Raw genomic sequence first — 25,050 nt, 5'->3', positions numbered from 1 at the left:
GAGAAGCAGCAGCAAATGATCTATTATTTCAATCCGCAATTGTGGTGCAATGAAACCAATGAAGCCATGCAGTTGAAGGGAGACCAGCTTTGTTTACTCTTATACTGACGCTCACTCAATTGTGTTTTTTTTTTGTCTATTCGATTAGTGAAATGTTTGTTTTCGTAGCCTGTCTTTTTGCCTGGACCTTGTTAAGACCTATAGTGGGAGATGGGCAAACAAGCAGTGGAAAAATAGTCAAACTGTAATAAGAAAAAAAACTGACATGTTTGAAAAAAACGTTCTTGTTACCGACGTACAACACGGAACAAAGACAGCACGCGTGTTCTTTGGGAGGTATCGAATGACGCTATCAAGCTATTCAAAACATGGAAATGTCCGCTGAAGATAGTATTTGCCTCAATGCTTTAGACTGATGAGCATCATGAACAACTGAACCCTGACAAACCTTTGGTCAGAGGTTAACTGGGTTAGGTTGCAAAGTACTTTTTCATTTTTGTAATAGTGTGGTGATTTTAATAATGACATCCGTGTACAGATTTGTTGTTGTATTTTTTATTTTTTTTTAAATGCAAACCTTTACTTCTCTCACTACTGTCTTTGGGATTGATGAAGCATTTTTTTAATTCAGAGAAAAAGGAAAAACGTTTTCAAGTTACCAAGCTGGTAAACAGAATCCCTGCCGGGATATTTCTACACAACATAAAGCAGATGCAGCATTCTCAGATCGCCTTTATCTCCTTGTTGATATAAAACTGTTTTTTTTTTTTTAGATCAGTGGTACATATTTTTTTAGCTTCTCTTTTGAACATCTGGCTGCTTTCATAATGTACCGCATGTGTAAATACGCCTGCTCTCTCTGTTAGTAGTACCTGTGTCTGACTCATAAACTGTGATTGTTGACAATATCTTCATTGGTTGTCTTCAGCTTTTGTGATTACATGATTTATGGACAGAAACATTTAAATACATACAACATCCTCCACACCAGGTCCAGTAAAATACTTCTTTCACATTATAAAATGCAGAGATTCACTCAGGAAAAGTGAACCCAGCTACTTAATATCTGTTGTCCACCATCTATACAGATATATATATATATATATATATATATATATATATATATATAGATGTGAATACTGCACACTCATTATCCTAAACCAGCAGTGCCTCTGGCTGATTTCCTCTTAAGCTCGCAGCCGTTTTTGAGGTCTCTGAGCGAAAAAGCATAGCCCTACAAAACTGACCATAGCTCTGTAACTACAAGGTCGATTTTAATAATTTTTGTTGATATAATCAGATCACAACACCTGTGACATAGTTTACATAGGTGATATTGTGAATATGTTGCTGGTTAATATAGAAAATAAGACATAACAGCTGAAAGTGAAAATATTCAGCCTCGCCTGGGAAAAATGCACTTTCAGTGATAAAAGGTTATTGAAATAATGCAGCTAGCTCCCTGAAACTTTCCCAAGTCATAGCATAACTGATCAGTAGTTATTAAAAAAAGGTTAAAGTGGAATAAAGTGGAATAAAGTTAAGAATAAGAGGTTTTAGTCAGGCGAGGCCATCATTTTCGAACCAGCTGTTGCAGCTCTTACATTGTACTTTTATACACTATATAACTATATATTTCACTTTCTTTATCACTCATATGATTCAATACATCCAAATACAGATAATAGGAATCATATTCATATTCATAACATCATCAGAGCCAGTTTTGGCTGTCATCTGTAGGATTTTCTCATTTCATGTGTGTGTGTGTGGCTGCATGGCAGCCTATCCTCGGTCGATTTCCAAAAACCCCTCCTTAGACGCGTCACAGGCTTAGGAAGACTCATGCCAAGTTTGGTGGTGATCGTCAAAAGATTTCATACAATAAAGTTGCCAGAAGTGACGCGTGTACCCCGGCGGAAATTTCCGGTCGCAGGCAGTCTGACCACTCGCCCAAGCCCCCTTGACCGCTCTTATTCTGGAAACAAGTCGGAAGTCAACAGTATGCAGTTGGCAGCAATGACTACAGCTTTGGAACGGAAATTCCGCGACGTTATTATCCATATTTTCATAAAACTTGGGCGCATAACCACGATTTTTTTCGGCGAAGTTCAGCATGAAGGTACGTTTGATCACACACAACTGTTTAGTGCTTCTACGGATCGTAAAAAAGAAGTTAGTTACGTGTTCCGCCACGTGTGCTAATGCTATTACATGCTTTGTATGACTTGGTAGCTGTTAGCATGAGGGTACAAACATTGATTTACTGTACTCATAGCGCCGATTTCTGGCCCGGATTTGGTGCTTTTATGCCACGATATACTTTTGCTTATATGAGTAGCCTATAGTTGTCTTTGGAGTTTATAATAAGTGACTTATATGATGTTGTTGTCCAGACGTTGCTGGTTCATCGAAAAAAAAAAGTGGCCGTGTCCACACTACTGGCTAATAATCATGCTATTTTCCGCATGTGAGTTTGAGGGGTTCTGAGCCCGAGTGCCCCCAAATTTGGGGGCGTCGTGCTTACTGTTAACTTCACCAAAAACAAAGGACACAAGCTATTATGCAAAGCAGTAGGCTCTTGATCCGCAAAAATCAAATCATCTAAATTGTGATTCATTGCAGACAAACTGCTCTTGACTTAATCTCCACCAAAGGAAATTAATTAAAATATAGACACTTGAACTTCAATCTCAAAATGAAATATATAAATGACTCGTGTTGCATAAAGCAAGCATCAAGGAGGATTTAAAGGAGTAATAGCATTTAACCCTGGCACAATAAAACTCTCTCTTCTCTGTTTTCAAGATTAGATCATGATGGTTTTCAGCCGACGCGTTCTAGTGAAATGCAAATCAATATTTTGACTAAGGCAGAGCAGACAATAGCTCGAAGCCTGAATGTTCATTGTGAAAAAAGCAAATCTGGTATTCAAAACACGCCATTAGCGACACGCTTCAGTGAAGTCAATGGAGTAATGGTGATGAACCAAGTTGCGTGTACAGTCGAGGGAGGAGTCTTTTAAAAATGCTTGTGCAAATTGTACTGATACTGTCAGAGTTTATGGAAATCCGCCGATGCGATCGTATGACGTCAGTGACAGATAAAGTATTTAATGCTGATTGGTCACATCTGATCAATACCAGATACATTTAATAAGAAATCAAACCTGCTGCTTTTACATGAAAGTGGGTGAAAAACACACACACAAGAGTTCGTATCTGGCTTAATGAGCATGGCATGAATATTTGCATACAACTTCAAAGCACTCGATACTTCCCATTACGCCCTATTTGTGAACATTTGAATGCCTCAATTTGTGTCGATGCACCCAAAGGCTTCCTGGGCATTTTCAAAACGGCACAGCATGCACTGTGATTGGCTGCTTTCTGCTCCTGCAGGTGTAGTAAAGACCCTTCACAGGCTGAGAGAAGCTCACAGAAGGGAACCTCCACTGCAACTCAACATGAAGAAGAGCACTCTCAGGTGTCTCGTTCTCACTTGTCTCTTCCAGGTGGCCCTCTGCGGGTGGAATAAGTATGTCAAAAAAGCAAAGACATGGTCAGAGGCCAGAGATTACTGCAGAGAGCATCACGCTGATCTGTCTTCAATCAGCAACCGGGAAGAAGATGAGAACCTCCAGCAGCGTCATGGTCCAAGGGGCTGGATCGGTCTCCAAAATGACAGCCACGATGGGTGGAAGTGGTCGGGAGGGCAAAACGCATCGTTCTTCAACTGGGTAGAAGAGAAGAACCAACCCAATCCCAACAAGCGATGCGTGCTGTACAGTAAAATAGGCTGGCGAACAATGGACTGCAACAGTAATCGCAGCTTCTACTGTTTGCAAAACACCCCGGTTTTGGTGAAGGAAAACAAGATGTGGGAGGAGGCCATGGAGCAGTGTCGCGAGCAGCACAACGACCTGGTCAGCCTGCCCTCTGAATCCGCTCTGGTCGAAACCCTGAAGACCAGCGAGGAAGCCCAGACAGACCGCGTGTGGACCGGCCTGCGCTACCTGGCAGACGACTGGCTGTGGGTGAACGGTGAAAATGTGAGTTACCAGGCCTGGAGCCGCACGGAGACGCCACAGTGCCCCGCCTGGACTCACCACTGTGGGGCCCTCTTGCTTAAGGGAAGGCACTTGGAAAGCTGGGACTGTGCAGACAAGCTCAATTTTGTTTGTGATACGAATACGATGAGTTCCCCATGATGGATAATAGAGAATGCTCTTGCTCTATAAGCATTTGCCACTTGATTAAAACAAAGGAATAAAGGTAGCATAATGCTCTTTAACTGTTCTTAAAATATATCCATGAGAAACGAATTAAGAGGGCTTTCACACCCAACCCAGCTCCGTTTGCTGCAGATATGTGATTTTTACCTGGATTTCAAAAGCTAAAATACAAATAAATCCATCTGTTGATCGTGAAACCTGTTCAGGGAGTCATCTCGTTGATCTGTAGCCAAGTATATAACCTATTTATGCAAATCAACACGTATGCACGTCAGTGCAGGTGTTTTTCCTGATTAATAGGTCAAAAGCTGGTAAAACGGCTTTATGTTTATCCAACTCTGTTACAGCGATCCCACAGTTGTACACCTCATGCGTGTTTTCCGTGCGCTTCCCGAACGTTCGCATCTGAGAGAGCGCTAAGGGATTGTCTCTACCGGTTTGTTATTATCCATTATAACATGTGGCCAATTTGCAGTCTAATAATACTAATACTGCTGATACTAAGTTATTTCTTTGTGAGCTTTGATTTGAATATAGTTTGATTTCCCCACGAGGGTCCTCACGATGCAGGACGACGAATCTTGGTTCGTTTGTAAAAAAAGTCGGTGTGAACAGGAACCGGACTAAAATGCAACATTGTACCCCCCCCCCCCCCCCCCTTTGTCCAAACGAACCGAACTACGAGTGTGAAAGCACCCCAAGAGCTGAAATAGTTGTGATGTGATTTTGATTCAACTGTAACACCAATGCTATGCATGTTTACTGCTGATTTATTGAACATGAATAATCAAAAAGCTTTACTCTGGGTCATTACCTGCGTATCACTCGTGTTATGCACACATCTTTCTACAGACATATTCAGCTGCATTCATTTCTTCATCCTTTGTGCGAATAGATGTTAAATATTCATGAAAGCCAACTTGTGTTTTCACTTCAAGACATAATGAGTAAAGATTAGAAATACTAGTCATCTGCAAACTGGTTCACTGATTGGCTGATATGTCTACGATCCCAAACGAAAGATAATATCCTTCATGTAGTATACATTTTCAGCATTTTCAGTTTATATTTAGACCTCCTTTATATCAAAATAGAAAACTGTTGGCAGTTAAATCTGTATCTTGACAACAAAACAATAATGTTGTTGCCTCGTAATAATACCAGCGAGTGTTTTGGATACAAAAAGGTTATGATTTATGGGTTCCTGATGGCCGCGAAGATTGTGTCACACAACATGTGGTCGCTCTGGGTGTAGATACTCTGGAGAGGGTGTGTGTGTGTGTGTGTGTGTGTGTGTGTGTGTGTGTGTGTGTGTGTGTGTGTGTGTGTGTGTGTGTGTGTGTGTGTGTGTGCGCGTAGCCACAGCAAATTAACCCCTGCTGTCATTCTAGCTGATGTGACCTTTTTCAACCCTACTTGTTACACTGACGGCCTACACACGCCTGATGTAAAGGTTCACTTGGCGAGCCCGCTTGGCTAGAGGCTTCCACTGTCTGCACAGCTGCTGTACAGCTGAGCGGGGCAAAGGTCAGCACGGTGTTTGCCGACAGCACCTCAGCAATGACTGCAAACAAGGCCGTATCACTCCGTCGCTACAAATTATTCCTACAACAACAAACAGGACAACATGTCAGTGCTTTTTACACCGACATCCAATCTCTCATTCTTAACACAATAAGCAGGGCTACAATGTGAAACCTCCATGTTTTGTATTTAGTTTTCCAATTTATTTGGCATACATTCCTTGCTTAAGAAAACTTCAACGTGTGGACATAAGGAGCCAGCGATCTTACCGCTAACTTTATGATTGATGGCTGACCAAGCAACTCCTGAGCTACAACTCAAAACTTGTCACCACATGGAAATGATCGGGTGAATTTTTCATACAATCTGAAGCTTTCCGTAATAAGTGTAGCATCCCCGGCTGAATAATGGGCTGGAGTCTTTAACTGATGGTCCATACATCTTTATTGAACACACCGTAAGAACTATGAGGAAAATAAATAAAGACAAACGTTATTGAACACTGTTTAGCTACTTCCCTATCCTTCCCTCTAACATGCTACATTTAACCACACGGTGGTGCCTTCGAGCGGAAACAGCAGTTTGTTAGCTTGAGCTCTTTCATTAATGACACAAAACAGAAAAAACGTAGCTACCTACAACAATATTTTCCAAAGAATGAGTTTGAACAGGTACTAACCTTCTGCCCATATCGGCCAGGTGCTAAACTAACAAAACCGTAACCTTCTTCCTTGTTTTTAATCACTTTTTACCGTCCCTTAGGCCAGGGGTTCTTAACCTTTTTGACCTCGGGGCCCAACTTTTCAAGTACAAAGTGTCCCGGGGCCCATTCAAATATTAACACTATTAGTTTAACTAATTGATCTCACTCTTGGTTTGATTTGTATTCAATAACTATATTGTTACCTGTTCAACTCCACCCCTATTTTGGAGCAAAACCGCCTAAAATGACATACCCAAATTAAAATGGCTGTAGCTTCTGAACCACTCTGACTATATGCATCAAAAGTGTCAGAAAACCTGTAGGTCATACAGAAACAGAGCAGTGGGCCTTTGGAGTCAGTACAAATTGAAGATTTTTGTCCACATAAAATAAAAAAGTATCTTTCAGTATAAATAACTGCCTGTGGCTGTATCTGTACAGGTAAAGGACAGTATAGGGCTGTAACTACACTATCAGTGAACAACTGCCTCAAATTTGAAGAAGATTGGACAAAGTATGACCATTCTACAGTGTTTCTTCCATGAAGAGATCCAGGCGGAGCTCTCAAAGGATATTTGGAGACCCAAATGGACACATGGTAACCAAATGATATTCTGACACACTAAAGGTGTTTCTCCCTTTATATTTTGATATTATAGTATTTTCCTTTTATACATGTATATATGGTCGAAGTGGTGTGTGAGTAGCGGACTTGCTGTGCGTAATGGCTGCGACAGAGCGCACGACCGAGTATGCGGGAAGCTCATTTACGCAAGGTTATACGTTGGTTGACGGCTTATAGAAGAGGAAGATAAGGTTTGTACTATAAGTACTAGCGTTTTCTGAAGCCACTAGCTCCATGGTAACATACGCTAGCACATTGTCGGGTCTGTAATGTGTCTTTTTCAGTCGAAATGCTGCAAGATCCGACTTGCAGCGGTTATGGCGACTTTGTACAGTGTGTGTTTGGGCTCCTTTTGTGAAAAATCTATAAGGAATTAAAGAAAATCGATGATTTCTTTGCAAAGATGAGGATTTTGGGCATGCTGGGATACCAAACACGGCCATGTTTTGTGACGTAGTTTGCGCAAGCAAGCCGTAGGAACGGAAGGGGAGGGGATCGAGGACGCCGGCGTCCTCGCGGAGTTGAACAGGCAAAACCCTTGTCAAATAAATGAGATGATACAATGTGATGATCACAAAGACATTTATTTATCATGTGTATGTAAACCTGCATACACAACAAGAAGCCCAACAGGCTTTCCCACGAGCGTTGGATGTTTCGTCGCCAGGTGTCGCTTTAGTTTCGAAGGCTTCAGTGCTTCGTTTGATAGCATTAGCCCACATTCCACACACTGAGCCCTCGGCTCTGCCTCGTTGCCTCCGTTCACAAAGCCGTACTTAAGAAAGTCAGGATTGTACTTGCGCACACATTTAGACTTTTGGGGGGGTATGGCACCACTGTCGTCTTCATTTTTTCTTTTTAAAAACGTATCCATAACTTTCGCTACAGGCTAGCGGCTAGCTGAGTGTCTTCTTCTGCTTATTGGAGCTTGTTAAACAACTGACTGACGCATTACCGCCACCAGGTGGTGGGAAGCTATATTGTAACTGAGCGTCTCATGGAGAACAGTAATATCTCTGGTGTCTTCAATTGATAACCTATGCGGTCTCGCGGCCCACAGGTGCAAAACTGAAAGTTTTTTGCGGCCCTCTAAGTGGCGCTCGCGGCCCAATCGTGGGCCGCGGCCCCATGGTTAAGAATCACTGGCTGTGTCTCAATTCAGGGTCTGCATCCTTCGGAGGACCCAGCCTTCGCGGTCTACGTGGGCCACGTCCTTTGAGGACCGCATAGGTCTACGAAATGAGACGGCCTACGCCACAGAGGACTTCCTGTTTGCGTCAACAGCTGTTCCCGCCCCGCCCCCCTCTTGCTGCTCCCGTCCCTAAAATCCCTGCTCAACAGGAATATATATATATATATATATATACTTATAGTGTGTTTATATATACATTTATAGTGTGTATATATATAATCCCTGCTCAGCAGGATTATAAATATATATACATATAAATACATTAAACTAAAACCTATTCAGTATATATACTGGAAAGGTTTTAGTTTAGTGTTTTAATCAGTTTTTTATCATATATTCAATAATTAATTCATAGATCTTTTTCATAATATTGTTTTTCTATATTAATAATCAGTTAATTAAATCAGTTACTAATAACTAATTTTCAATCAGTTATAGTTCTTGTAATTAAATTAATTTATCAATAACTTTATTTCATTTCATTCACACATACATATATATTTACATGTATATATATATATAGCAATCCTAAGGCAGAGGAAATCAATCAAGACAGTTAACATTAACAGCAGCAAAACAAATGTCAGCAAACGTGTTTACTAACTCTCAGTAACACATGTGCATATACTTTATATTTTTTAAACACATTGATGAAAAGAGAAACATTTATCAATAATGTTCACACAGGGATGCAAACTTAGAAGATTGACACATTTTACACAGCAGAATATATACATATTCACATAGAAATCACTTACATGGACGTCTTATGTCAATTTAAATAAATAAAATAAAAAGGTGACAGTCAGAACTGTCATCTCCGTGACAGCAACAATAACACATCAGAAGGATCTACTGGTTGTCTTATTAGTGAAGGCTTTGTACAGGATGAGAGCTCATGTAACTGTAACCTGAAGTACAGGATGGTCAAATGGAGATATTACAAACAGACTAATGTCTTAATTCAAAGCTACGGTGGCTGAATGTTTGTCCATCGTTCTCCCCTCAGCTCCTGGCTCTCTGTAACAAAACAAGAACACAATCAGTAAAATACTCAAATTCAGTGTATTCATGTAGTTAATCTCAATGTTTGAAACGTTACCGGACTTAAAGTGATATTTCAGGTTCACAACCTGTCTACCTGAGCTCACGTTGGTCCGTTTATGTACATGATATGAAGTATAAATCATCTGTAAAATCATCACAAACTCAGTAAGATATTATTCAACCTCTGAGGTTTGAAAGTGAAGTTATTAAAAGTTACTTTACAAGGCTTACTAGGTCGGATGCAGGCAGCCGAGCTGCCGGTAATAGCGCACCGGCACGCAATGCATCTTGGGATATGCTGGGCCGCGAAGCATACATCAGATGTGTCCTCCAAATCTCCGACGAGAAGGCTGCATTCGTCGGCTGCATTGAAGGACTCTTCAACAGAAATGCGAAATGGGACAGCACTAGTCGCAGCGCTGTGACGCAACCGGTCTACGAATGCAGCCTCCGTAGGATGCAGACCCTGAATTGAGACACAGCTACTGCCTTAGGCGACTTTTCGTTTCGTACCGCTTCCTACGTCCGGTTGTGTACCTTCAAAATAAAAGCGCAACAGGAAATGCACCGACTGCAGTGACAAAACGTCCAAAATAAAAGACGTAAAAAAAGAACACTATTAAAAAACTAGCCCTGCAGTTAAAAATGTACCCAAGTTATATATAAAAGTATAGAAGTATTTTCAGCAAAATGTACTCAGATTTTAAAAGTGAAAGTAATCATTTTCCAGCATTGCCCTCTTTCATAGTGATACATTATCATACAGTACAGGCTGCTTTATGTTATTGGATTAATATTACACTCATACCCATTTTAGTCAGAGTGGAGCTAACCCCTTTATATTCTAGTGGGTAGTTTAACCTGCAATAGTCTACACATTGTATACTATGATCATATATAAAAATGAATCTGCAAACCCCAAAGCTGTCAAAATAAGTACAATAATTAGTAAGTAGCCTACCTCCAAAGTCCAACAATTTTTTTAAAAAGTAGCATGGGAATATTCACAAACAGTAACGTTAGGCCTACAAGTATCTCAAGTACAAATACAGGTGACTTTCCACGTCAGCACACGTGCACTGATGGGAGACAAAAAATGAGGCTAATGGTGGCAAAATAATGTGATTTGGGTGAAGCAGAAGTTGAGCACAGCCATGGACTACAGATAGTAAATACTGTGGCTCCACCTACTGGGAGTCCTTCGATATTCCAGCTATTATGACACTAAACAACATTTTGTCCTGATTAGTCCCAGAGGGTTTTGGCCCAATCCCAATGTCCCCCCTAAAGCCTCAAACCCTGAACCCTCAAGGACTTACTGACGTCACCTGGTAAGTGGTTGAGTGTGAGAGACTGTGAGGGCTTGAGATGGTGTAAATAGGAATGGGACAGCACTTTGCTGCAACATATCACGTTACTATGACAACGTCCACAAATAAGATGTACAATTGTGCGTATTTATTTTATACTTTGTACTCCCTGATTTGAACGTCTTCCAGACTCTTTCCTCACAATATGAGAGGTAACTTTATTTAATCTATTTACTCGTTTTTTGTCAAAACAGCTTCAATGACAAAATCAAATATTTGATGAATAAATAAATAAATATCTTCTGATTTCATGTTTTTTTTGTTCCATATTTAACCCTTAATGTTTCTGTGTACATTTAATATTCCAGGCTGAACACATGTGAGCAGTCCTCTTTGTTTACCTTTTTTTTTTTATGTCTCCATGCGTCCACTGGTTATCCCGTGTTTAACATCACATTGCAATGATTTGTGGGTAATTCCCTTAGGCAAAGTCAGCATCCTATGCTGACTTACGGAAAGGGTTCATAAAGGGCTCAAGATGTCTGCGAGAGAGCCCTCAAACACTCCATGGCCAAATCTCAATGTCCCCCCTTACGGACTCACGGACTTTGAGGCGCGCTCCCGCGAAGTCCGTGAGGGTTTAGGGATGTCCCACTGTCAAATCGTCAAGTGTTTGAGGGCTCTCTCGCAGACATCTTGAGCCCTTTATGGACCCTTTCCATAAGTCAGCATGGTATGCTGACTTAGCCTAAGGGAATTACCCACAAATCATTGCAATGTGACGTTAAACACGGGGTAACCAGTGGACGCATGAGACGTAAAAAAAAAGGTAAACAAAGAGGACAGCTCACGTGTGTTCAGCCTGTCATAATAAATGTACTCAAAAACATTAAGGGTTAAAGATGGAACAAAAAATAAACATGAAATCAGAGAATATTTATTTAGTTATTCATCAAATATTTGATTTTGTCATTGAAGCTGTTTTGACAAAAACGAGTAAATAGATTATATAAAATTACCTCATCTTGTGAGGAAAGAGCCTGGAAGACTTTCAAATCAGGGAGTACAAAGTATAAAATAAATACACACAATTATACATCATATGCATTGTCGTTTTCATGGTAAGGTGATATGTTGCAGCAAAGTGCTGTCCCATTCATATTCACACCATCTCAAGCCCTCACAGTCTCTCACGCTCACCCACTTACCAGGTGACGTCAGTAAGTCCTTGAGGGTTCAGGGTTTGAGGGTTTAGGGGGGACATTGGGATTGGGCCCATGATTTGACAGTGGGACAGTCCTAAACCCTCACGGACTTCACGGGAGCACGCCTCAAAGTCCGTGAATCCGTAAGGGGGGACATTGGGATTGTGCCTTTGATTTTCATATGGTTGAGCCCGCCAAAACATGAGTGACGTAACTGGCTAATTACCGTAAGGGACAGTAAATTGGAGCAGTGAGTCACGTCACTTACCGTAAATTACACTCAAGTGAAGCAGTGAGGAGCGAGTTACATAAATCAGTGTACAGTCAACATTGAGTGGCTTATAACCAACATACAATCTATACTGAAGCTCTGTTTATGATTCAGACAAATATTCAGTTAAGTTGATGTAAAAAGGGCATTCAAAGAGCAGCACACTCCGAGCCTTTTAAGAGTGTTACACTGCCATCTATTGCAACAAAATCTACATTACAGTTACGTTTTTTTTTTTTTGTCTCGTCACCTCTCAAATTGCTGGATCTGTTACCTATCATTATTATCAAATATTACAAAACATTATTGCTACAAAGAATAGTAATCCTAAAGATGAAAATACCAGACCAATAGGGCCATGGGCGAATGCAATATATTGTGGATATTATGACACCTTAAAAATCACCAGAGGTTATAGCAGGTAAGTGTTGACAAAACTAGACTTTTGTGCGTAGCATACAGGACAGTGTTTTTAACCTTTTTTGGCCTTTGACCTGGTTCCCACTCTCTAAATCCATATTAAATAGTATTATATTTCTTATGTAGGTTATCCTATATGGCCATCGACAGGCTGTGGTATGCACTTCCAGTGCCCCTAAACATAAAAACGTGTATTTCATTTTGTCATGCTGCTGTTGCAAAATAAGAAATACGACATCTGGTAGCCGCGTCAAAAGGAGGTGCTTTACGGTAAAGCGGCGCCCATGTGATTACTCCGATGTTTGTAAACATGCGTCAGCCACATGTGATTTTGACGATGAGGAAAGACTCTCCAGCCAACCAGCGGCCAGGGGAGTGTCGTGGGCGGGGTTCCCGTGTTGCGCTGTGGAAAATCGTTCGGGGGATACACAGTGATAACGTGCGCTCCCAGATTGATAAGAGCGACATCAAGACCGGACTGACCGTTCGCCCGAGGACCGGGTCTGAGTGGCGCCGGTCGGAGAAATGGATGAGACTCCTTCGGCACTGGAGGGAGACATGCTTGGGATCAACACGTAAGTTATTTATCTTATTATAGGGAGAGCGACATAATGCTGCGTACGTTGCGTCAAGAATACCACCATGTAATTCAAAAGCACTCGAGTGCTGTGTGAATAGGTCACATTAAAAGCCCCGAGTCGCTAACGTAAAAGTGTAAAGTTTGATGAAATAAATAAAATAAAAAGTCCAGTATTTGCAGGCAAACATGAAGCGAGGTCGTGTTGATGAAAACGGGTTATAAACACTTTTTTGAGTGTCTCATCATCGACATGACAACAGGTAAATGAAACTGCGTCAGCCGACAAAGCCACATGGAATCCAGCGGGAATTTCCGCTGCGATGGTGGAGCGTGATGTGACGGCATGACAGCAGCGGTGCTCGCACTGAAACTTGAGAGGTGTGCCCGATTTTAATGAAGAAATGAAGATATCAACAAAGCGTGGAAGCGGCGGGATGGCGTGCGAAGGAAGAGCTCGGAATAGGATGCTGCGCAGGAGATGGACAGTGCGTAATCCTGTTGTGGGAGAGCAGGACGATGTTACGCAGTTCATATTGGCACGGTCATTTAACACCTCATGGTGTTGTTCCCCCCTAAGTGTTATCAGAAATAACTGACAATTAAAAGAAAAAGAATAATAATAAATAGAAAGCAGGATAAAGATACTTTCCAAACATGGTCGCGCACATTGGCGCACGGAGGGCTGCTTTATTGTTTGCGTAATCTTGTTGGAAATAAAAACAACAACAACGTACGCTTCACAAACGATCAACACAGTGGTGACGCAGCTTGTTTTGTCTCTCAGATGTCAAACAACATTTTTCTGCGTCACGGAGATCCTAGTAGGACCTTAATAGTAATCTGGCTTTTTAGTGCGCACTTGATATGATGAAAACAAGCTCTATTTCCAAAACACAGGGGGTGCTATTGAGTAACACAGCCCTTGGGCTCTAGTCATCTGCTGTAAAGGGATGTTGACATATTCCTCATCTCCAACCTGAATACCAATTGTTTCACTTTTTTTCCCTTTTTTTTTTTTTTTTTAAACCTGGGGCCTTTTTATTAATCCCATTTTGTACTGCTAATATGGACAAATATATTATGATTATGTAACTAAAGCCTTGAGCTTTCCATAACTGAGTTGTAGCTTTGTAGTCCTCCAAGCTGAGAGAACCATTTAGCGGGATTTATCTCCCTTTACTAGACCTTTGTAATGCACACCTGCCAAAGCACAATAGGACACTGACATGCCTGATGGGATGTTGCCGTTGACACCGGGCCTCTCGAACCTTTCCCCGATGACTCCGGTGAAGGAGGGCCTCCTGCCGGAGGGAACGGGAGGTAAATAAGTGCTCCCTTCACCTCTCTGTGCCTCTGACGTGAAAATGAGATGCAGCAGGAGGAGTGAACTCCATCCTGCCAAGTGGATTTGTTCGCTCAATGGATGAATCAGCAGTAGACCTCAGGAGTTGCTAAACCACTGGCAAGGTAATGGAAAGAGAGAGAGAGAGGGAGAGAGAGAGGGAGAGAAGAGGAGGGGAGGAAAGGGGAGCTTTAGAACTTAAATTATGTGTACTAAATAGAAACTTGACCCCCGAGGGAATGTCACTATGGTAGTTTTTAAACAAACAGGTAAAGGTCATGGGAGGAAGTAGCATCATTCTAAACATACAGACTCTACTTTATGTCAGATGTTCATCACAACATTTTAGTTCCGACTGGGAGTGTCCTGTGCAGTCGTGATGTTTACAATGCCTCAAGAGGCTGACCAGCACAACAAGCGACCCACTTTCCACAGACAAGAAAAACGTGACCTCAATAGTTATTTTGCCATTCTTCGAGGGAGGGGCCGCTGCCTCTCAAGTCAAACAAACAGGAGGGCCCAGCTCAAGAGAAGCTGAATGCGATGCGCTCAACCTAGTTGTATTTAAAGTTCTCTTGGAAATCGATCCCTCGCTTTCTCCAACTGAAGCAAATGCAATTCAGCAAATTGCTGTCGGGCCAAAACTAGAAGCAGCAAACGAGCCCTTTTAAAGGACTCACGGGGTGAATCTGCTGGATGGATGTGTTCGCAGCAGGGGGGGGGGGCATCATCTGTGCCCCCCCCCCCCCCTCAACGTCAGAGGAAACGGTGAGCCTTTTTAAAAACAAACCCCTCACCGCGCACAGATGACAGAATAGGAGCTGGCGCGGAGCCAGGAGATGACGGTGCTAAAATTAAACTCGCAGCGCTGCCGGCCTCGCTGGATGGTGATGTATTAATAGACAGGTGTGAGGCGGCGTTGGTTTGCAGGTGTCATTAGCAGCTAGACGGCTAAAGTAGGGGAAAGGACACCTGCTGAAACCCGGAAGTTAACTCTCTACTTTTCTCTGTGCAGGTATTACGTCCTGTAAATATTTTTTTAAGATATTCAGTACGCTGCGTCACGCGCATTTTTTTAAATGTTCATACGCTTTTATCTCCAGTTATCTAACTCGTAGAGCCACTGGTGTTATCAGCCAGACATCGGATATTTCCCAACAGGCGGAGAGGGAGCCAGATACACGGTGACAAAACAAACTGTAAATCAACTCTTCCATCTGCGGCCTCCGCAACAAACAGCAGTGCCAGGCTCATCTGACCGCGTCGCAATTTTGTTGCCCCGAGGTGAAGGTTGCTGCGACGCAGAGGGAGATACACCCCGAAGCTATTGCAAAGATCCAAACACAATCCGTCCATGCAGGAAGTCAAGCGCGTGCCACGCTTTGGCTTCGATCGGTCCAGGTCAAGTATCGCGTGAACACATGAACAACACATTAACAACAACTTTATACTTTATATCTATATATACTTTATATATATCCATCCCAGAATGTTGTTTATGCATATAGTAATAATATATATAACATGAATAGAAATATGGTACTTTTGGGCCAAGATATTCTGAACTTTTCCCTGATTGCTCAAATGTTGAGAGGCGGTTTAAAAACATATTACCTCGATGAGTTTGCCCCTCTCACTCCTGATAAATTAAGACCTCTAATCTGTAAGAGGATTAACCACCTACTCTGTTTACACATGCTCTCCCCCCCCCCCCCCCCCCCCCCCCCCCCACACACACACACAGTTGTGCATCACCCACTGTAACCATGATGACCCAACCCAGTGGCTCTGCCTGTGACACAGTCTGCGCTCAGCGTGTTATATTTTATTCTTCTCCTCAACCAGAAACATTTGATCAACTGGTTTGTGATTGAAGGATTGTTGTTACTGTTGTTTACTTTTAGTTATTTTTAAGCTTTTGGTGCTGCGATGTGTTGCTGGACAGTTCACACAGTTCGATATTGCGTCCCTAAATGAAAACCATCAGTTGCTTAATTGATATTTGTTTTTGTTTTAAAAAGGGGCTGGTGCGCCTTTAACAAGCAGTAGATGGTCAGGTGACTTGGCAAAAAAAAAGAAAGAAGCTTTGACGCAGAAAGCAGCCTCTGCACACACAATAGCTTGTAGTAAAGAGAGCAAGAGAGAGGTAGATGCAGAGTTCACAAATAGCAGGGTTACGTGGGAGGAGTCAGAGTAGCAAAAACAAAGAGGAGACGGATGAAAGAAGCTGTTTTTTTTTGGCCTTCATACTACACTGTCTGCCTGAGTTATTCTCGAAGCTGACACTGTACGCTTGTAAATACTGGGAGCGCTTGTCGAGAGGGAGGATATTTAAATCTTTTTAAAGTAGATAAAAACAACGATGGCCATCACAAAGGCCCAAATTTGATTACCTGCGGCAAAAATATAACCAATCAGCACAACTGCTGCTGTTTTAGAAGCCAAAACACTCAAGCAGGAGTGAAGAGGATTAGGGAGTGACAGACAGGGAAACTGTCCCCAAAAGACACATGAAGGTTTTGGATTAGTTGCTACGTCACCTTTTCCCATCAACGGGGACAACAAGTGTCTGAGACGCTGACGAGGCAGATAGCGGCGGCCCTTTTAATGCCGGACCTGCAAATAGAATTCACCACATGAATTGCCTTGGTTATTGTGCTGTCATTTGAAAATGACAGAGAAAGTCTCAAACGAGCTTCTCCGTGGACATACTGTGCTGCATGCCTCATAGCAGTGCACAGCAGGGCTTCATACTAATGAGTCCTTACCTATTTTAGGACCTGGCTCTTCCATCTTGCGCCACAGTCAATGACCAGGACCAGGAGCGGCACTGGATGAACCCGAAGGCAGACCCAGGGGAGGACACGCTACCCTATTGTGCATTACAAAGAAGTCTGCAGGGAGCTGCGGGAGATCTGTTTTTCCACAGTGTGATTCATAGACAGTTTTTGCTGGGGTTCATCTCTGGTGCCAGGCCGCTGCCGTGCCCGTTCTGGCACCGAGATCATGGTTATCTGATGCACTTCTAATGCAAGGAATTGAGCCGCAGTGTCACTCTCAGAGGAGCCGGACATGACTCAGTGGTTCCTCTCATTGGTCCCGATGCCAGCGAAGAGTCTGCATCTTCCCGAGTTTCTGGCTCCACTTCTATTTGTCTGTCTCTCTCTTTCGGAAAATATGAATAATAGATAATTCCAGGGATAGATAATACGATCAGCACAAATATACGGATCTCAAATGTATCAATCTGTAGACTTAGAATATGCTACATTTATAGTCAGTAAGAAAAAGAAAAAAGGATTTTAATGTGTGTCTCAGAAATCGGTTAACTTTACGAAATAGCCACGAGAAGAACAAACCTATGTCCTAAAGAGCAGATGATGTATCTATGAAGACATTGTCCATCATTACAAAGAAAGTGCGTATGTGAAGCAGTTTGCGCAATACTGGAAAAGAGTGTCCGTCTAATGGAAAATAAGATTAGCTTAAATAAACACGTTGATTAATTCAATCGTCATAAGATACTGACACGGAGTCTGGCAGAGTCCCATGTCTGATTGTGAGTCAGCCATCAAAAAAATGTGTTTCAAAAGTGATGAATAATAAGAAAAGTAATTTTTATTTTATTTTTCTTATTGCAGAAAGGAGACATAACTTCCGAATGTTTCTTCTTAAAGGCCTCCTCCCCAGGGAACTGGTTTCAGATGGTGTCTTAGAGTATAAAATCCTGTCTAGCACCATTTGAAATCGGTGTTCTTGAGCGGGATCAGACTTTCGGGAATGACAGCAGTGAACAACTTCAGTTCACCAAGTTGCCAGCGAGTTTAGTGTCAGTCACACTGGATTGCAGAGTACGCTCATGGTGACCAGAGGAACAGAAGGTGCTGGCCACCCTCTCACCAAGGATGACCGTTTTCGTCTGGTGTTCAGAGTTTCCATCATGTCTAGCACCATTTGAAATCGGTTACAATGAGGAGAGACTATCAACAGAGCGTTTGCTTCAGCAGCTGCATGATGAGCTTCCTTCAAGTGCCAGAAGATGGCAGCATTGAGCTGGTTATGGGTTCCTTTTTGTGAGTCTGTTTGCTCTTCTTGACGATTCAGTTTCTTCTTCAAGGGAAAGACACACCAGGTGAATAGGGTAAAAAAGACAAACCCCTCTGTAAAAACCCTCATAATATGACTGAAACTGTAAAGTTTTGTGTGTACGTGTTACTGAAGTGGAGACTTCTGGCTCAGTTTTTTAAGTTTCCTGAAATTAAATATGCAAATTTGGCATTATCTAATAGTAACTTTTAGTAAATTTAGGAGAAATCTATAAATAAAATATGTGAATAAATAAACGTGTATTTTGGATGTTTTTTTAAATAAAAATATAAGAAATTGGTTATTTGTCTTTGATATGATTAATGTTCAGTTTCGGTGTGTTTTTGCATTCTTTACTTGTCACCACCGTGACTGTCTGGTTTTCAGAGAGACAGAAGTTTGGCATCAACTACAGTAAAGTGTTATCGAACCATTTCTTATTATAACCCGACCTCAGAGGCAAGCATTTTGAGTTTTTGCACTTTAAATAAAATACAATTATAGCATTTAATATTTTAATACACGCTTGCCTTGAACCTACACTGTGAAGTTGAACAGGAAGTTGGCAGAAAAAAACCAATAATGACTCTGCACTCAGTTGCCAGTTTATTATGTACACCTAGACAAAACAAATACCACAGACCTGTAATCAATCCTTTTCTGGAAGGTTATTATTTCGATTGTGTAGTTAGAGAGGTGTTCATTCAACTCTAAGGTCATTTTGGAGTTTGTGCTGCTCTTGAATTATATTGCATTATGCTGACAGGTGTTTCTATTATTTTGTCCATCCCACTTTGAGCCAAATAACAGAAACATCCCTCCCAGTGTCCCTGTATGTATTTGAGCATAAATATTTGTGTAAATGACCAACAACACTATAGCAGTCGCTGTGCCAGCAAAATCCTTTTGCAGGTGATATGTTGAGCATTTTGCTGCATCGCTGTTATGAATTTTAGATCTGCCATCACTATGAGCATCATTTGACTCTGAAAAGTCTCCTCCTCAATCCTCAGCCGACATTTCCTCTAACAGTGCCCACACAGTCGTACACCACAGCGTTCTAATGACTCCCCACTACTTTCTAACCTTCTCAAATGGAGCGATGTTTGGGAGCCAAAGCTAAATTGAAAAGTCTTAAATTACTTAATGGCTAGCCTTGAAAGGGGGGGAGAAATCTCCCTCAACAGCATGACCTTATTTATATCCCAGGAGTCAGGAGAAGCCAATCTGGCGAAAAGGGCGAAGATTTATTCTTAGAGTGTGTTGCCATACCAACAGTAAACAAGAACATGCCCTATTGAGTGTCTTTTGACTTCGGAGCAAATGTGAGTCACAAGGAGTGTCTCCGCAAAGAAACATGTCATAATCAGCAGCATCATCATCACCGTCAATGCTTGATTGCACCCAGTTCTGCTTTGACTTGCCCTGTCTGCTTCACTGGGATATGGTTAGGTGTGACTGGTATCCTCGGTTGCATAAACGTTCATTCAGAATTTTCCTTCAACATCAGCAGATGTGGGAGGAGGACGGACGAAAGCACAGATGGGTCATAGTAGACATGAAGATTGAAGATTTAAAGTAAGACTGTGGCATTTAAAAAAGAAAGAAAAGCGTGTTAGTTCTTGTATTTATCTCACAAGGCAATCAGAGCAGACTGGGCTTTTTCTGGAGGCGGTCTTAAAGAGACAGGCGCTAATGGGAAGCGTTTCCGAGGGTGAATACAGGTATATTCAGACAGACTGTACGAGTGAAATAATGTATTTTTTGAACATTAAATCGTGTAAACACATTCTAGCAGAAACCTAAAATACAAGTATGAACCTGAAAACGAGCATGATGTGTCCCCTTTAACCTTTGTTACGACCGGCTCGGAAGTCGCAACACAAGGAGGGACACAACACCAAGTTAGATTCAGAAACACACGGGTGCCAGTTTATTACAGGACACACATAAACTGTAATGTGCAAATCTAACTGAAGACCAGGGACTGGTGCCAGGCAGATGAGAGAGAGCGAGGGCGGAGCAAGGAGGCGCTTATGTAGGTAACCCACATCTTCATCCAGGTGCCCTCAATCACTCGTCAGGGAGCTGCACCTAGAACTCAAAAGACACAGAATACACACGCATGCGCACACACACACACCCAAGCACAAACACTCACAGCAGGACATAGAACCATATGTAACACCTTTGGTAATCAAAAACTAGTTTGTGCGGCATGTCGTCCAACAAACGTCCAAAGGCAAACGTGTCTATAGTCAACACTCAAAGGCAAGGTAAAAATGGTGAGACGCAATCAAGTGGGGGCTGCGTGAAGTGGGTGTGAATGTCAGATTGTCGGTTTCACAGAAGTTACAGAAATTGTCTGAAACAGCCGATGAAATTCCATCGCCGTGAGCGAAAGTGTGAGCGGAGGGGGTTTGAAGACGCAGCGCTAACCATCCGACAGTATACCTCCTTTATTATACATTTGATGTTATTTAATAATTGGTACTTTGAGTGAAAAAGGCCGCTGTTCAATAAAAGTTTAGTCCTTAAAAATCAGAACCACAGCTCAACACTGACATGTAGTTAATGCGCTCATTGTTAGCGATACATCTATACTGTATATATGTATAAGTTGTGTGAAGCTCAAGTACAACCAACAATCCATACTGTTGAAGGTGCTTACAGTAAGAGCGGCTCTATTAAAAGCATGTAAACATTTACTTTGAGATCCCTGCCCCGCTGATGGTATTCACGCTCAACATCTGTTTCTGTTCTAATGCTGAGGCCTCAGTGGGAACCATTTATGTGTTGTTTATCTTAACTTTAAAGATCTCCATCCGTCCCCACTCGAGAACAACTTTAAAGAGTCCTTCACCAACGAGTGCTTTCATCCTGTTTCATTCTCCTTTTTTTTCCCTCCACGAAGCAAAGTCAGTTGTGCCATAGCCGCTCACCACTTACCACACAGTGCGTAACTATGGAAGTGATTCACAGATACATGAATCATAAACAAAGCTGCGTGTGACACTTCCTCTGAGATCCGCCCCCCCCCTAGTCATGCTTTAACACGTGGCTGGAGCGGGATAAAGTTGAGGGTCTCATGGAGGGCTGACGGGCAGATTTCCTCCTCCTTGTGCCCTGACACACGATAAAGACTGATGATCATGGTTTCATGATCTTGAAATGTTAATGTTATGGGAGCCAGTTTTAACATCCAGCTGTGATGCATTGTATTTGATTGTAAACTTCCTGAAAGAGAGAGATTGATTTGGTAACTTAGCTAAGAACGAGCACGACCAGTTTTCTGTGTGTGAGTGCATCCCGGTATGAAACGCACAGGCCTCGTAGCGTCAGCGAGAAACGTCACTTCTGCCCCTTTTGCGTTTGTAGTCTTTCAAATGACGTATATTCACGGTCTTATACTTCAGCAGTTTGATGACAAACAGTTAGCTAGCTAGCTAGCGCGCCAAGGTAACGGCCGTGTTGGTGACGTATATTGTGCGAGACAAGAGATGTAGTTCACTGATCGGTTAAGTGATTATAGCACAAATCTATGACAAACTTGACGACTTTCCTCAGGAGCAAAATGATCTTTTACACAGACAAACATCGTGTAATTCATTTAAGATGTAATTCAAACAGGATATGACTTGAATCTTCCAGCTCACCTCCAGCTTCATCTGGTCATCAATGTCCTTACCAAATAGTTGATACCAGTTTATATCAGAATAAATTATTTTCCTGCTCCGCGAAGCCTTTTGTTCATTTCAGTTCAAATATTTAGTTCATTTAATTTTGTATTTATGAGTAAAATGCTTAATGGGAGGGGTTACAATTCTTTATAAATGTGCGAATAAGTACCTAAAAGATGCTTATCCCTGCACATCATCTTAATAAACATACATATTGTATGAAGGGCCACAATTGTTTCTGAATGCATAATGAAAATCTCATCTAAGTTTTACAACCACATTATGGTGTTTTTATTTGTTTTACTGTACAGCATAAACGTATCGTGTTTTAGACGAGTCTCAAAAGTGTAACATCGGTGTCCTCATCGTTTCTGAAGAGCCGTTAAATGCACAAAGTCAATTCCTGTAATAGGATCCCATCGAAGAGGATGGACCTGTCATCACCATGTTCCTGTCCTTCTTAAACAGGATAGGGACTTATCGAAACCCAATGGAAAAAACACCCCAAAAAACAGCAGGTGCTGAGTGAAAGATTCGCATTGTCACGTGAAGGCCTCACAATTCGGAACTTGGATACTTTTGAAAATGCCTGATTGGCGTACAAACAAGTTCCTGCCAGCCCGATGTTTGGGAGATACGTGTTTTTCAAGGTTGTCTGACAGTGATGATACAATATGAGCTAGGATGGGTGTGGTACTGTACTTGTTCAGTTGAAAAACAGGCTTTAAAAGAGGAGGAGAGATCAATGCTTCTGACTTTAGAGGGTGGAAAACTTGCTGAGACAGGGAGGACACCCGACGTATTTCCTGCAGTCACTCTACTTCCTGTGGTGAAGCCACTGACAAAAGACTGTGGAGCGATAGAAGAAGACCAGTTAAGCTGGTTATTCTGTGATATAAAAATAGTACACTAACTGGCTTAAACGTACATTGTTATTTAATTGTACTACATCACCATGGTTGCAAAGCTGGATCACTGGGCCAGAGCCTGGTGTGTGTTGACGGGGAAACCACAGTGTGGACTGGAGGGTGACTAAGCTCTGAGCAATGAGTTTCATATGCTTGATCTCACAACATGTATCTGCCTGTGTTCATGTGTTTTTGTTCACCTGGTTCTGTTGTGGTGTTTTGTTGAACAGATAAAGCTGGTGATATTCTCCATTTTTAGCGATGATAGCGCAGTGGCTCTCGGGATGGCAGCGCCGGGCAGGCGGGCCACCACTTTGGTCGAGACTGAAATAGTCTAATAATATTGATAGATTATGATTCAATTTTCACAAACATTCAGGCTCCCAAGAGGATGAATCCTACCGACTTTGGTGACCCACAAAGTCTCCTCTAACACCACTATGAGGCTGACAGTTGTGGTTTTGAGCAAAATCTCTTTACTGGATGGAATGAAAATTGGCATTTATGTCTCTCTCAGGATGAATTGTTTCCCCGTAGCTTCCATCATTGGGTCAAATTTTATATTAGTGCAACATTTTGGTTTATGACCAACTAATGACATTCCTATCAGCCCATGTACTTTGTGTTTATCACTCATTAGCAAATATTTGCATGGTAACTAAGATGTACTGGCATTTTACTCAAAGCACCCAAATACAGCCTCACTGAGTCTCACGGGTCTTGTTTCAGTGTGTTGTGTTGTTGTCTCGCTTCAATACTTTCCAACAGCCTCAAACCCTTTCAGACCAAGACGTAAATTCTCAACAACAGGTCACAAATATGGACAAAAATAGGGCAAAATAATTTTCCAAAACAGCTGGTCACTGGGGTTTTCTAACAAATGATAGTCAAACTGGAATAAATTGCGTTATTGTGGGAAAGTACTTTCCGTGGTGGATTTGTCACGATACTGAGTTCAGCTCAGTGATGTGGTTTTGAATAGTTTTCAAGCAACAATGGTTTAAAGTTGCTAAATTTGATATTTAGTAGGATCAGTTCATTGTTGGTTTTGGTCTTTTCATGGTATCTGTTGACAATAAGAACAATATAGAATATCTGCAGACTTCAAAATAATTGTTTAAATTCCACAGACAAATGCCTGAAGCTCCAACATAAAAACATCAGATGCCATAAAAGGTTTTTTTCTTCTTCGTTCTTTATGGAGGGAGGGGCTGGGTTTGGAAGATGGTTGATGGCCTCCACAAAGACCACCACTGTTGTCAAAGTTTGTCTGCGAAAAGAAACCCTCCTCTCTGGTACTCCACATAACTACGGTGAAGAGTGCACATCCTGTTTATGTTTATGTTTTTCTTTTCCAGAGGATTTCACAAGTTCATTAAAGCATCGTTTCATTCCAGCTAAATCTCAATCATACACATTTAAGCAAACTGTAAAAGTTGACCAGAAATGATTTAGTTCTTTTGAAGTAGACACAAGAAATCCCAAAAAGGCTGACTCAAAGCATCTGGCACTACAACAGACCCGGGTACAATGAAACAGTGTAACCACATTTCATCATGGGGGTTTTCTCTGTACTGGTCCACACCCCTGCCAGGATTAACAGCTTGATCCTTCACTGCTGCCACCACTGAGAATGTAACCATTGAGTTTTTACTTTATGGCACAAAAACTGCTACTTTGCAAGTGAACAATGCTTTAATATGTGCTCCAGGAGTCTTTTTTTATTAGAAGCTTTTCCCCTTTTAAATATTATGTTGACTTACCTATATTTAACATTTACTTTGTTAACACTTCTTTCAGATCTGGTAGTTGCAGTTTGATCTCAAATATAAGGTTTTTCAGCGATGGCTGCATTAACAAAACCAGCCTGACCCACTTATCAAATGTGCTCCATTCAGTTACACATTGAAGGTCAACAACATG

General features: G+C 41.7%; 2 long non-coding RNA genes across 2 annotated transcripts; one reads left to right on the top strand and one right to left on the bottom strand.

Moving 5' to 3' along the window:
- Positions 1-8,730: 8,730 nt before the first annotated feature.
- Positions 8,731-10,285, bottom strand: LOC142955394 (uncharacterized). The gene is made up of 2 exons (XR_012955847.1): positions 9,557-10,285; positions 8,731-9,298 (listed from the first exon to the last, which is right to left on the bottom strand). It is a non-coding gene; the product is annotated as an uncharacterized LOC142955394 (long non-coding RNA).
- A 2,540-nt stretch (positions 10,286-12,825) lies between these two features.
- Positions 12,826-18,839, top strand: LOC142955297 (uncharacterized). Its single transcript, XR_012955832.1, has 2 exons — positions 12,826-13,106; positions 17,231-18,839. It is a non-coding gene; the product is annotated as an uncharacterized LOC142955297 (long non-coding RNA).
- The last annotated feature ends 6,211 nt before the right edge of the window (positions 18,840-25,050 follow it).

This window comes from Anarhichas minor, unplaced genomic scaffold (assembly GCF_050575085.1).
Source record: "Anarhichas minor isolate MPS153535 unplaced genomic scaffold, ASM5057508v1 ptg000023l, whole genome shotgun sequence".
NCBI classification, from domain to species: Eukaryota; Metazoa; Chordata; class Actinopteri; order Perciformes; family Anarhichadidae; genus Anarhichas; species Anarhichas minor.
The sequence above is the reverse complement of the archived record's forward strand: the minus strand, read 5'-3'. Positions and strand labels throughout refer to the sequence as shown.